Consider the following 14,330-nt stretch of genomic DNA (forward strand, 5'->3'; position numbering starts at 1 on the left):
ATTTGGACCATGTCTCTTCCCGTCCGCGCCGGGCTGCGGGCGCCGCGGGCGGGGGGACGGCGGCGGGAACGGCGCGGGGCTCGGCCCGGTCCGGGCTGCGGCGCTCGGCCGGCAGGCCGGGCGGTGGCGGGGGCCGCCGCTCTGCCCCTCAGCCCCGCCAGGGCCGGCTGGGCGCCGGGGACCCCGCGCCGCCGCCGCTGCCCCCTCACGGCGAAGCCCCCCTCGGGAGCCGCAGACCCGGCCGGCCGCCGGGACTGGCAGCCGCTGGGACGGTGCCGGCGTGCCCGGCCGGGAGCCGGAGCCTGCCCCGGTGCCGCCGGTCCGGTGCCGGGCGCTGCTGCGGGCGCTGTGCCCGGTGCCGCTCCGCGCAGGCCGGCGGGGCGGTGGGGCGGGCAGCGCGGCCGAGCCTGCCCCGAGCCCCGCTGCTGCCGCCGCCGCCGCCCGGTTTATATTTTTTATTTTGCCGTGTGCCGCTTGGGGGGTCCCAGCGCGTCCCCTGACACCGCCGGGCTGCGGGCGGCCCCGCGCTGGGGAACCGGCCGCTTTGTCCGGCGCCGCGCTGTGCCCGGGGGCCGGGCGGTGGGTGCTGGCCGGGGGCCGGGCGCAGGCGGAGACAGGAGCTGTAGAGCCGCTTGCTGCCAGGTAGCTTCTCCTTATGCGAACGTACCACCTCCGCGCAGCCACTTTCCTTCTCGCTCCAGCTCTGCTCCCTGCCCCGGGTGCGGTTGCCCCTCCCGGGAAGGCTGCAGCCCGCCCGGGTCCCCCCCGGCCGCCCCCCGGGATGGGGACAGCCGGCACGGCCAGTGCTCCCAGCACGCACCGGCGGAAAGAACATGCCTTTCCTATTAGTGCTGCGGTTGCTGGAAAGAATCATTGATTATCTTTTAAATAGTTAACGCTGCTGCTAATGCTGTCCTTCAGAACGTTACAGTGGTAACTGAGCGGTCCAATGCCAAGTTATCGGAATACGGCATCGATCCGCAGCTGGTAACCCCTTTTTTAAATGGCAGTGTCTGACGCGTCATTTAAAGGGGTGATCAGTTAAGTGTGTGGGAAGAAGGGGTGTAGCTGCACAGACACAGCACAGGGCCGCCTTACCCTTCTGGAAACTGCAGACGGGCCTCGCTGGCAGTGGCAGTTGTGCTGCCTGGTCCGGTCCCTTTTGTTGGGAGAACAGTTGATCAAAAGACATCTCTTCTAAACACACTCTTATTATCTGTGTGAGAGCCTCTTTGTTAAACAGTTAATGTGTAACTATGGTATTAGTGCTTTATTTGGGCTAGCAATGGGGAGCGAGAATGGCGGAGTACTGCTGTTTTTCGAGTGCATCTGAACGGCGCTGGGTGTTTTCCTGGGAAAAGATAATCCTTGGAAAAGGAAACATAGTCCCTTGGTTGAGATTTCATGTGAAAGTAGAGAGGTCTGACTTCATGCTCTTTTCAGTTCTGTAGTCTGTCTTTAAAATCTTTCCCACACAGGTGTGTTAGTCATCTGTGGAAAACCTTCGTAGCCCTTTACATGAAAGGCAGCATGCAGTCTAACGCAAAGATTTTCTGCCTATCAGCAGAAAAAGGAGAGCTTGTGATCTGCATTGAATTAGTTCAGATTTGCAAAGTACAACTGGCTTTACAAAGTTGCTGCAAATATCGGCTGTTGTAATGATTTCTAAAAATCTGATTATTTCGTAATAGCAGGTTATATGCAGGTATGAGTGGTTACAATCCTTAAAATTTCACAAAATTATTAATGGGGAAACTTACTGCTTTGATACTACTTGAGTGCTGGATGTGATGCTTTTGAAATTGCTTTCATCTTGAGACTGATAGCTTGCAATATGATCAGTAGTCAACTCCTGGATCTTTAAGGCTGGGCTAGGTGCCTTCTCTGCACGGTTTCTTGCTTTAATTTGGAGTTTAACGTTGTTGTGTTCATAGCAAATTCTGATTTGTGTCAGTAGTTCTTATAATTTGTTCATCTTGGAAATTCATTCATAATTACATCTTGCTTTCATTTCTCATGAATTGTATTTAAAAAAAAAGGTGATCAGATTAATTGAACGGGTGGTTTTGAGAGAAAACTAAGAACAGCTGACCAAAGACTGTCATTGACATTAGTTAAAGCAGTATATATTGAGCAAGAGGGGCTGTCAGACAGTTTGACAGACTTCTAAGACAAAGGGACTTGTTCTGACAAATTTGTGTGTGGATGAGGAAGAGGCCTGGTTCTGCTGCTTTCTTTGGTTCAGCTTAAGGAACAGGAGAAAATCCAGTATGTCGTGTTTTGTATTGCGGCAGGAGAGTATAAAGTGGCTGGAAGAATGGGGGATAGATGTGACTCTTCTAAACTTGCATTTCCTCATGGCAGAGAATGATGTACAGGTGTGCTCAGAACTGTCGCACACTGTAGCACTCCGTTTTCTTCATTGGTGCTGGGCAAGTGTTGATAAATACAATCTAGTGCCTTGGAGCACTATAAAATCCGTGGTGGTGGGGTTGGGTGGTTTGTAAGAACTTTCAAAGTGCAGAAACAATGTTACTGTTCCATTAGGCAAATGGGTCTGTAATAGTGAATGTAACAGGAAAGCTTGTGCTCTGACCAGGAGACTGTAAAAGTAGAGGCATGGGGTGTTAGAAGCAGTCCTTTCTTCCATCCTCATTCTTAAAAATAAAGAAGGAGCTGAAGATTGGTAGCCAGAATTCTTGGAGACTGAAAGAACAATCTGTAAATACTTGAGGGACTTGGTAGTGACAAGAAGATAAGAGGGAACCCCCTTAACAGCCTTCATCAGAATTCCCTGCCTGGGCTTCTTCTCTCTGGCTGCTTCTCCCTAGGGGTCTGCATCTTATCTCGCTGGCTTCCTTTCCTCTTATTTGCCTCTGACTAATAGGCTTTGTCTGCTGGTTACTGGAAGTCTAATAATTTCTTTTGTCTCTTCCCCCTTCCTCCTTGTAAAAATACTAAATTAAATGGCTGTGCTGTTTTGCAGATTATCTGCATTGGTGACATGGATTAATTGTATACTTAAAGTTATTCAGCAGTAATGACATAGTAACTTGACTTGAAACAATGGTAATTTCATGGCAAATGTTCAAGACAAATGTTGCTTTCTGGTAACGAGCCACCTGCAATTTACCCCCTGTAAACATATGACACAACTAAACTGTCTGTGCTGGTTTTCTTGGTGTTTTCTATATAGTAAGTTGTCTCAAGTGTGTCTTTTGAAACTGTCAGCTATCTCTCATTTTTTCTACACGCACACACCAGCTTCTTTTGGCTCTAGTTTGAGTCAGATAATTACAGATCTGGGTTGAAGCCTTCCCAGGGAGTGATCAGAAAAAGCCAAGACTTGCAGACGTGCTCCCATTGTTCGCTTGTACCTTGTTTTCACCCTTTCACAGGAGGGTTTTGTGGACCCGCTCAGCTGTCGATAACTGGCCATCCAGTGGTGGCTGGCAAACCCAAGGGGAGCTCTGCCTTCCCTTGCATAAATGCCAGTATTCTTTTATGGTGACATAAGGAGGTTCTCCTTGTCACATGTGGCTTTGGTGTGACAGTTTGGTGGTGGTTCTGATGTCTGTGTTAATCAGAAGAGAGCAAACAAGGGAAGAGAAAGTGAATCAAAGCTTGCCTAAAAGATAATCTGAGAACTAACCCATGTAGACTTGTTATGTCTCCATTTTATCCATGTGTCTTGGGGGGCATCTCTCCAGTCTGATGACTTGCAGCTCGAAGGAAGCAGAAAACCTGGATTTTAGGTAAAAGCTATTTAATTGCAATGTTTTGCTACTAGAATAGTGATGGTTAGGGGACCACTTAGCTGTAGGTATTCAAGAACTCTTTCACAGAAGTAGAAATGCTGTAGAGAAACCCACAAAAGCATACACAGGTGATGAGACAGGATGCCAGTGAAGAGAATGAGCTAGTACAATCTTCTGGTGTCTCAGAAAGAATAGTTATGAATGTTGTTCTCTCTGTGACATCTGTTTTGTGAAAGACAAAACTTACTTAGCAAAATGTGAGAATGCTGTTACTGACCTTCTGTCACAGTGTGTTATTCCCAGAAAGTCAGACTGCCACAGTATGACAGTCATAGTTACTTGTTGCCTTACTTTTCCTATTTAGTGAATGTGGGTTTTTTTTAACCAAAATGGTTATGTCCCCCTGAAAAATACCAGTCTTATTTTTGCATCCACGTAGTAGCAGAAAGTGACAGATTTTAGTTCTTACTTTGAAATTTTGTAGTGAAATGCAAGTTTTCCTTCTGCACCTTTAAAACATCTAATGCAGTCGGTCTTATCCCTTTGTATTAAATTTGAAACGGAGAGAGAAGAATCATCTTCACGCCTGTGATTGAGAGGCGTGTGTAGCTTAGTAATAGACTCACAAACACAAATGTCCTAAAACTTGGTTTTGGTCATATGCTGACTGTTCAATATTTTCATTGCAAATGAGTCTGCACAGAAAGTCTCTGGTACTCTGGATCAGCACATAAATGGGTGGTCTGGAAGCACCAAAGGTCTGACGTGTACCAGCTTCAAGTAGTTACCTGTGGTTGGAGTTAGTGATTTATCTGTTGTGAAGCAGAGGATAGGTATGTATGCACCTTATGTCTCTTGTGAGACACAGGACATCGAGTGAAATCCAGGATATGCAAAAACTCATTAACTAAATGTGTGTGTAAGTTTAAGCTGCCACCAGTTTTCTTGAGGAAAGCTGAGGCTCTTTGTTGTAACTGATGACCTAAGCTCAAGTACTCAGAGGAACTCCTCTGAAGCAATTGATCCAGTTAACACCCAAATACTGCAGCATCCTTTGTATAGTGAGGAGTGTCAGTGTCGTTCACTGTAATAGGGAAGTCAGGACTCAAATCAGTAAAGAGAACTAGGATCTCTGCGGATGACTTTATGTATTTTCTGTTTTAAAAACTCCAATCAGTTTAGAAATCCAAGCATACACTCTTAAAGCACTTTCAGACATCAGTCCTTTCACTTAGAGCAATTCTTTGTACATAAATAGGATTCCTGTATTTACGTGGTCAGCTGGTGGGGAAGTTCCTACGCAGCTGCATGGAGTGAGTGATTCCTACAGCCGGCAACCTGTAAACTGCTACACTTGCTGAGATGGCTGGCAGGCCTTCTGGAAACTCCTTATGAGCGCGTGATCTTACGAGGCGGTTTGGCTCTTGTCTTTAGACTTGTCCCTTCGCTGCCCTGTTAGGCAGCTGGATGGGTCACAGTTCCCACAGCTGCTTTGTGCTGGAGATGGGACACTGTTAACCAGAGCTGCTGGAAGGACTTCCTTTTTTCCTATGTGACTGGTGTGTTTTCCTCATTGTTGAGAGCAGTAAGAAGTACAAAAGTACTCACCTATTGCAATTAGTCTAAAGCTTATCTTACTATTACAGATATCAAGTGATTCCTACCTGAATGTAATGGATGAAGGTGCTTCGGTTGCTTCGAGGTGAAGCCTGCTAGCTAACTTGATGCAAAAGAAAATCTGTGCACACCTAGCTCAGTTTAAATGTGTTTTTTTTTTTCTGTTGCAGAGCAGGTTGTAGACCAAGGTGTTATTTATAAAGTTATTTGTGTTCGGCTATAGGATAGTTGCAGTTTTTCATAGATTAATTTACAGAACTGACAGACGGAGTAAGGTAAATATTTGTAGCACAGCTACTTTCGGATGCTTACAGCAGGATGCATCTGTGTCAGATACCTGAGGGTCATGGTTTCTGTTGGTCCCATAATCTGCAGTTTTGCTGTAGAGATGTGAACCTGTTGTGTCTGAGCACAAAATAGTTCTTCCCCTGGCATGTGCTGCTTTAATTATTCATAATACATAGAGGTGCTAAAGGTCTCTCATGCTGCGCAAAAGGTACAGTGTACCCTGGAAAAATACAGAAGGGTTATTCTTTTACAATTTGCACATTAAAGGGAAAAAACCCACCAACCCCTCATTAGATGAGTATTTGCTTTTTTTGTAAGTGCTGGACCTTGAAAGTTGAAGGGCCTTTGACAAGGGGATCTCGGGGGAGAGGGGGAAGATTGATATTTTATAAGTGGACAGAGATGAATTGTTCAGTGACTGAATCTTTGGTTTTTGAAGGTGATGGATTCAAACTCATCCAGGGCTGTGTTACGTGCAGTGAAATAAACGAGTTTGTTCATGTCTAAGTATGTACGAGGTAGAGAATCAGATGGAATCTGGTTGGGGTTCTGGTTTCAGCTTTACTGAAAACTGGTGGCATGATCTTGAACAGCCACATTGTCTGGCTGTCATGATTTCCCCTGTACCTGTTGTCTTGCTCATAGCCTAGAAAGAATTCTCAAAAGAGGTACTGCTGCTCTGTGAATTAGTTCATTAATTTATTTACATTAGAGAAGCACCTGAAGGCACCTTCTGAGATTATATGCTATTTAGCTAACTGGACTTTGGTTCGCTCTGTGAAAACACCATAATCCTAGCAAATCATTCCACCCACCTAATAAAATAGAATGAAGCACATAATAGGAAAGGATTTAAAACTTTTTAATGGGGCCAAGTGGAAAAACAATGAGAAGTAATCAGTAAGTAAGGTATTGTGTGGTTAGAGAGTGTAAAAGAAAGGGAGGGATTTGAGGATGACGCATCGGTGTCTGCTGAAAAAGCTGCTTAAGGAATGTGTCTTTCATGAGAAGAAGTGGTAAGGTGCCTTTAGTCTCTCTTTCTCTATAACTTTTCACATTATTAATTTTTTCTTAAGCTAACTTTGTATAATTAGCAGCGCTGGTGAACTACAGATCTGAAACATCTATTCCATTTTTTCTTAAGGCTACTTGTTGGAGTTTGAAGGGGAAATGTGGTGTTGTGTCCTATGGCCTGAGCAGGGTGCCCTTCAACAGCGAGGAAAGCAGGCTGCTTCTGCCCAGGGTCTCGAATGGGAACATCTCCCCTGATGTCCCAGCCCTGGGTGTGAAGTGACAGCACACCGTGTCAAAGTGCAGTTGTTTAAGAAATTTTTGCTTGGTGACTGGGGTTTATTCTAGGAGCAGGATCGGTGACAGCTCTGGTTCTTGGCGCTGAGAGCTGGCCCAGCATTGTGGACTGTAGACCTGGTGAAGCAATTTCTGTATCTATTGTTACTTGAATCATTTTTTATTAGATATTTTTGTACCTGCCCCTGTCTTCCCTTCCAAACTAGTTAAGCCTTTCCAGTATGGTCTTTCTCAAAGAAATCTATATTTCATTTGAGAAAGTATTCAGGCTTCCAACATGCGCGTTGTCTGGCTTGGTTTTCCCATGGACTGCCATTTAGTGGCAGCCAAAACTCTACGTGGTACCTTTTCGTGCATCTGTTACAGGTGCATTCTGTAGAGACAAACTTTACGCAGTTTGATCAGATTTCTAAAGCCAGTTTGTTTCTAAAGCTCAGAGTGAGGCTAATCAGAAATAGTTTGTTATCCTGATTTGGAACAGACTGACAAAGTTGCCATCTGGATGCCCCCAAAATCATAACCTGGCTGTAGTTCATTGAAAGGTGCTTAAACTACAGGAAGCCTGACAAACTAATAATTCATTTTAACTAATTGCAGCAGGACTTTCCTGTTTTTAGACTTCCTCTTAAGTAACTTTGCATAGGTGTATTTCTGCAGCAGAGGTGCGGAGCAGATCTGCGTGGCTGATGGGTGCTAGCACAGTGCTTGGTTAGGGATGTGGTGAGGTGTCTGCTGGGCTGATGAAAGCCCGTAATGTGCCCGTGGTGCTGGAGTCAGAGTGCTTTTGCTGAGAAAGTTTCATGGCAGGTTATGACTTGAAATAAGCAGTTTCCATAAGGTGATGGCTTTGCTGACCGAAGCTTCCTTTATGCTTTAACACTTAATACACCAAGTGCTTTGGTGCTGTAGTATAGAGCTCCTAACTGCATGGTAAACTCTTCCACAAGCTGAGTCAATCCTCTCAATTTCTGCTGCAGAGGGAAATGATATCACTAATTCTTCACTGGTTCCCCACAGAAAAGCAAAGAAAAGTTGTCTTTTGTGAGAGTGCCGTCAGCTCTTACCCCTGGAAGAGCAGCTGAGGACAAGCGTTGAGGGTGGTAGCAGCTTTGGCACGGAGCGTTCTGCACCGTGATCCTCTGCACCAGTGCTTAGGGGAGCCAAAGTCACAGGGGGAAGTCAGGCACAGGTGCAAAAATAGGCAGGTGAGCAAAACAAACGCCTCCGTAATCCTGAGGGTGCACACCATCTAGTTATTTTCCCAGTGGGCTGCTGAGTGGGATCGCTGCTGAGCGGTGCAGGCTGTGCTGGGGTGCTGTAGCCTGGCGCTCCCCCCGCACCAGCAAGGGCGATGCTGGGTGGTGGTAGCGTACCGCTTCTACCTGGCAGCCCCGACCCCAGGACCGAATTAAAGCCTGTGCCATCAAAGTGTTGCTGCTTCTTTCTACCGGTGCAGCAGTCACCTGGTGTGATTTAGGATGAAGTCAGCCGCAACACATTGCTGTGCTATGGTAGCCTTTAAATACAGACTTGAAGAGCTTGGTTTTTTTAACTGCTAACTCATGCTAACTTTTTATTCCACATCCTGTAATTGTGTTGTCACAGAAGTTTACACTTGCTACTGCATTAAAAATTAAAGAAAGGTGAAACGGGCAACTCGGTAGAATAAAAAGGAGTAAGAATGGGGGAAGAGCTGTAGCTGGCAGTTCTAACAGATGTTAAAATTTCTGGCTTCTGGCTCCAGACAGTGTGTGTGTACAGGTCAGCCAACGTGGAAACTACTTCAAACAACCTGAAAAAGTTTGGCTTTTGCTGGATACGGCTGAACTCCATCAGCTTCAGCTTCTTTTGAACTTGAAATAAGTGTCTGCTTCCAGCATGTGCTGTAGTCAGCTGGAAACGTAGATCTGGTGGATCATAGATTTCTTCCAAAGAAATACAAATCTCTTTGAAAGGTAGTTTGTTGCATAAAGTTGGCATGAATATGGTTTTGAACTCGTGAAGTGTAAGATGTTGCCTCACCTCTATTTAAGCAGGGTCCCAGGGGGATGAGGCTGCACAGTGCCCTGCCTCCCTTCTTTCTCTTCTTTCCTCCCCTCCTGATTTATAAAAAGAATTACTTGGTTGCAGAGGGGTGAAGAAATTAACATAGAAGTGCCAGATGTTACATTTTCTTAAATTCTTGAAACTCATGGGATGCTACGATCAAATAGAAAGAAATCCAAGCTAGTACTTCCACCGCAGAGAGGCAGGAGCTGCTCTGCTGCCATACGCGCGGCTGCACACCCGCACAGCAGGAGCGTGTGCAGAGAGAGCTGTCGGGGGGGCAGAAGGGTGGCTGTTTGTGTGGAAGATGAGGTTTGGAAGCAGAGGATATAAATCCAAAGTGAAGCAGACTTTTTGGACTATCCATCTCAAAAGTAAATGCCTAAAAAATGGTTGAGAGGAGACATGGTTTTGCTCCATGTGTGTTATGGGTGAGCTGTAAACCCAAGATGTTTTCATGTTTCTGTTGGTAGAGCAGAGGAGCTTTGCCAGAGCTTTCTTGTTTATCTTTTTTTTTTTTTTTTTTTTTTTTTTTTGCCTAGATCAGATACAAACAGAGGTGTTGACTAGGTGCTGTGGTTGTAGCTGTTGCTACACAAACCAGACATACCTTTGTCTGTCATCTCTTCAGAGCCTCGTAGTTATATAGCAGAGCTGGGAATTTGAGAGGTGAAGTTGAGCCAGCTCTACTGAACATGGGAAAACAAACATGGAAAAGAATGTGCTAGAGAATGAAAAAAAAGAGAATTACTTTCTAGACCCAAATTATGCTTTGCTAGGTAGCAGCTGTCTGGCATTCACAGATTAAACAGCCGCTTAGCTAACATGCATTGACAATGGTAGCATGTCCTCTATTTTGCTCTGAGTGCATGAAATGAGGAATTAACTCTCCCATACTGAAAGCCAGAAAAGTGTTCGGAAGTGTGTGTTTACTCCTAACAAACATTTGAACTTGTCCGTTGTATTCCGTACCTGATCTATGCTTTATATGACAATGAAGAGTTAATGGTGTTATGCTACTTTATAAGTCAAAAAGTGAAGTAGTTTTATAAAATGACTCTTTCAACAAATAGATTTGGGCTGTGAAGGGTTTTATTAAATGCATAGTTGCTTCTGAGCGCTTTAGTGTGTTCTATGGTTTTCATAGTTTCTTCTAAATGTAAAGATTTGTGTGTTTTTTGCCTCACAGTGTTCCATGTGGAACCCAGGGAACCTGAAGGAGGCTGTGAAGCTAGTGGAATGATTCCCTGTGTAGCTGAAACTATGTAAGTATTAGATGTTTGCTTACACGATCACTTGCCCAGCATCAACTGTTTGAGCAGCGATTGCTTCTGGTTCAGCAGTTGCAATGATCCTCTCGTGCCTCCCCAGTGGAAAGCTGTGTGTATCTGTTCAGAGCTGGAAAAAGGGGGGGCACCCATGATGCTGTTACCTACCCCCAGCTAGTTTAGAAGTCATGTATCCCAGTCTGCTAAAAGGTAAATAATGCATAGTGAAATTCTGTAGAATTCTTACAGGCTGTGCTTAAGGGTTTGTGAGAAGTTGAGGCTTAGTTGAGCTTTAGCAATGTTATCTTTGCCTTAGCTAGTTAACTTCTACTTGGGAAGGGATTTAATGGTTGGCTGAGCTGTGTCCCCTTTTGTTACGAGATTTCCTAAATATGTCTTTGAGTTGTTCTTGAATGTCTGGAGGATTTTTTTTCCTCTTTTTTCTTGGTACTTTCAATGTTTTAAAACTCATTGTAAATACCTTCTGATGCTACACTATTAAATGGCGTAATGCTTGGCTGCGTTTTGTTATTGTCTGGATGTATCCAATAATTTCTATTACTGCAATAACACTGGTCATTAAAGAAAAATACAGGGTTACTTAAATATCTCCTTTGCATCTTGTCTCCTTCTGCCAGCTCTCCCCCACTTGAGTGCTGCCAGTTTCAGTTGTGCCACGGGGTGCTTATATGGCAGAGAATTGTTACTGAGTCACTTTGTTTTGCTCCCGTTAAATCTTGGGTTATGTGGTCTGGTAAAAATGGAGAAAAAAATAATTTCCTTACAGCACTTAAAAAAATCCGCACAAAAATCCCCCCAAAACCCCAAACAAAACCAAACCCCCCCCCACCCTCCCGCCCCCTCTAAACAAAACAAAAAGTCCCACCAAGCATTAGCAAGGTCGTTCCGATATTCCCTAGTTTTCTGCTTAATGTATTGGGCAATTAGGTTCTGCACATCCTTTGCTCTTAGAGAGTGGCTTCCCTTTAGCTGGCTGTATCACCCAGCACTAGTCTTCCTGTGTTTCCAGTTGCTTACTCCCTTCTCAAAAGGAGCAGAGAACATCCCTGACGATCTTTGCTTTGCTGTTCCAGCTGTGTGGAGGATGGCCTCATGGGCATCTTGGTGATTCATATTTACTGTAGGTTATTGCTCAATACTTTTCTGAGTAATCAGACTTCTTTGGGAGTACTGCATCCTGTAGCACTGAGCACATTCCAACCTTAGCCCTGAATTTTGATCTTTTTTAGTAGAATGGCAAAACTAGTGGTCAGCGCTGCCTTTTGTGTCTCGCTGGTACATCGTACAAACCTGTTACAGTAATTTTGCTCTTGGGAAATGATTCTTTTGGGAATTGGTGCTTTGCCACCCATCCAGTATAACCTTTGGGTATGCGAGAACTTTATGCTTGTAGTTCCCAATCTAGCTGGGAGAAATATCCCTGCACATCCTTGTGCTCACTTGACTGTAATTGGCATGACCTAGACGTGACATTTGCTTTGCTCTACAGTTAAGTAAGTAGCTCTGTTCGCTTTCCTGAGAGTGCTTTTTTGTGCTCCTTGAACACTGATTACACAGTGCAGCTCCTGATACTGCAATTGGATCCTCTCTCCAGCCTTTCTTAACAAAAGGACTGAGTTCTCCCACTTGTTTCTATCTCCTTCCGAGGCTCTTGTTCCTTTCATGCCTTGAAACCTGAGTCACGTAGGAAGCGGAGGTGACTAGTAAATGAAGAGGATCCAGGTCTGTGAAGGCATTTTATAAAAGGGTAACTGATGGAGTGCCGAAAGACTTTTCTCTTACAAAACCAGATACAAGCACAAACTGCCAGCGGATGCAGTCCGAATTTTTTTTTTTTTTTTTTTTTTCCTCCCCCCAAGCTGGTTTTGCTATTTTTGGGGTAGCGTGCTTCAAAGTATCTGGCATGTGGCATCAAGTTTCACGTAGTAGAAAAGTGAGGAATTGCAGCAGCTTTACTTCAGTATCTTCTAGTGTTTGTTCATAACGAGTGGGATTGTGCTCCAAAAACCTCCTCGGCAGGGAGGAAGGAGGAGGAACTCCGGCACTGCAGGGAAGAGCAGCGCTAGCAGAGCCCAGGCGGTGGCTGTTGAGGAGCAGCACTCGGCTCCTTGTCAGGCAAGTCTGCTGGAGTACAGAAGGTGTTTGTTAGAGGGGTACACCGTGGGGGACGTTGTTAACTCGCACTCTGTGGGTTAATGTTACTGTGGTTTTCGGAAACAGCTGTTGGGACACTTGCTCACATACAGGTGTTTGATAATGCCAGCTGACCTTCCCTCTGTGTATCAAAATGCTGTCTTTTCATGACCACAAGTGACAATAAATCCAGTCTGTTTCATCAGACTGCTGATGTCACTTTGTAGACTTCAGTATTAGATCGTTGACATCATTAACACAAGCCGTTGCTTAGGAAACGTGACAGCATGAATCACTGCCATTAGGAAAATTTATGGACAGATGACGTGAGTTAATTTGCAAACTGTCTTTTTTTTTTTTTTTTTAAACTTTAAATTGGGATTCCTAAAGTGAGTTGGATTAATCTCTGTCTGTTATGCTGTGTGTGATGGGAGTACTACCAACTACTTCAGAGGGAAGTGCCATTCAGTAACAGGCAGCTATTCTTTAACCTGCCCATAGGGAAAAGCCGTTCTGGATCCCCAGCAGCTAATAATTGCTGTTATGTGTTTGAACAAGAAGTTTTATAAACTAGCTAAACTTTACTTTAAACTCTAATACCAGTTTCTACTCGGGATTTTTTTTTCATTTGGTTCCTTTACTTGTATGCTTCTCTCTAAAGAAAAACTTGGCCAAAGTAGTGCTAGCTGATCTTGAGAAACTGATGGAAGAACAGGAATTAGTATAGATTGAGCGTTTGAATTCTGATTAATTTAGGGGAGTGCAGGCACAGGGGGAGAGGGAAGGCTGGTATCTGGGAGTTAATCACAAAGCAGTAATTTACACTGCCTAATAATATCCTGTTTGTTTTGGTGTAATGAAAAAAATGACTGGTGTAGAGTAGACGATGTTGCTCAGATGCATGGCAGCCCAAGAACCAGTGCCAGGCTGTACTCTGCGGCTCACAAAGAGCTGTGAAGTACTAAGGAGCAGTGAAATTGTCTTTTGTATTATTTATGTGGAAATGCGTGTTTTAACAAATCCTTTAAAATACAAATTAATAAGAAATTATGCTTTGATACATTAAGTTGTATTTTACTTGACTGTAAAAATGATGCTACAAAGTTCATCTTTAAAGCAGTCTGACAAAAGGATTTGCCAGATGTTTATTCCTTCTGCTGATTAAAAATAGGTTTTTGTTAGTTTTGTGGGTTGTGGGCTTAAGAGATTGGGGAGGGGAAGGGGAGCCAGGTAGTTGAAACCAGCATCTTGGCTGTTGTAGTTGTACTGGCAAAAATATTATTTTTGCTCATGAAACTGTATATGTGCTGTTTTGCCAAAACAGGTATAATGGCTGAGAGAAGATTTATGTTTGTAATCCTAATATCTGGAGAATTCATCTGCACTCGGTGCTGCTGTTCCAAGTTAGTTTACAGCTTAAAAAGAGGGGTTTGGTCTCAGAAGAGCTTTATGCAAGAAGGAATACAGAAAAACTGATATGACATCTGTGTCATGTCTTCATTTTTAATTTGTATCTCTTCTTTCTTGTTCTAATTCTGTAACCTGGAAGCAGTAAACAAAAGAGAAGGCAAACCCAATTTTTACGTTTGAGGCTTTTGCCTAACTGACAGCAGAGATGAAATGCAAATAAGTGGGTAAAGGAGGAATATGATAAGCAATTGCTTTCTTGGAGTTGATGTTTCTGAGAAATGGACTGTTTACGGCATGGCTGCGTGCTGATAGGATAGTGTCAGAGTGTTTGGTTTTAATAGGGAAAATTTAAGAACCCTTTTCTGTGAGTGAAATACCTTTTCCAAGTATACAAGGCTTGAACATTGTGATTTATGAAAACCAAGTGTGATGAAATCATTTTGGCACTTTAATTTTGATTATTTTTTTTTAAACTGCACTA

At 44.2% G+C, this 14,330-nt stretch overlaps 1 protein-coding gene across 5 annotated transcripts in view; it reads left to right on the top strand.

The window, feature by feature from the left end:
* DCUN1D3 (defective in cullin neddylation 1 domain containing 3) overlaps window positions 1-14,330 on the top strand; it is an 18,957-nt gene that overhangs the window by 148 nt on the left and 4,479 nt on the right. The window contains exons 1-2 of one of the 5 annotated variants that reach the window (XM_080386701.1): window positions 42-642; window positions 10,207-10,282. The exons of 1 other annotated variant lie outside the window; for it this stretch is intronic. The gene's annotated coding sequence lies outside the window, so the exon portion shown is untranslated. Of the gene's footprint in view, window positions 1-41; window positions 643-8,237; window positions 9,687-10,206; window positions 10,283-10,351; window positions 12,422-14,330 lie in introns of those variants that run through there. 3 more of the 5 variants (XM_080386702.1, XM_080386700.1, XM_080386704.1) reach the window with 3 other exon arrangements.

The sequence above is a fragment of the Falco punctatus genome (genome assembly GCF_963210335.1).
Source record: "Falco punctatus genome assembly, chromosome: 4".
NCBI lineage: Eukaryota > Metazoa > Chordata > Aves > Falconiformes > Falconidae > Falco > Falco punctatus.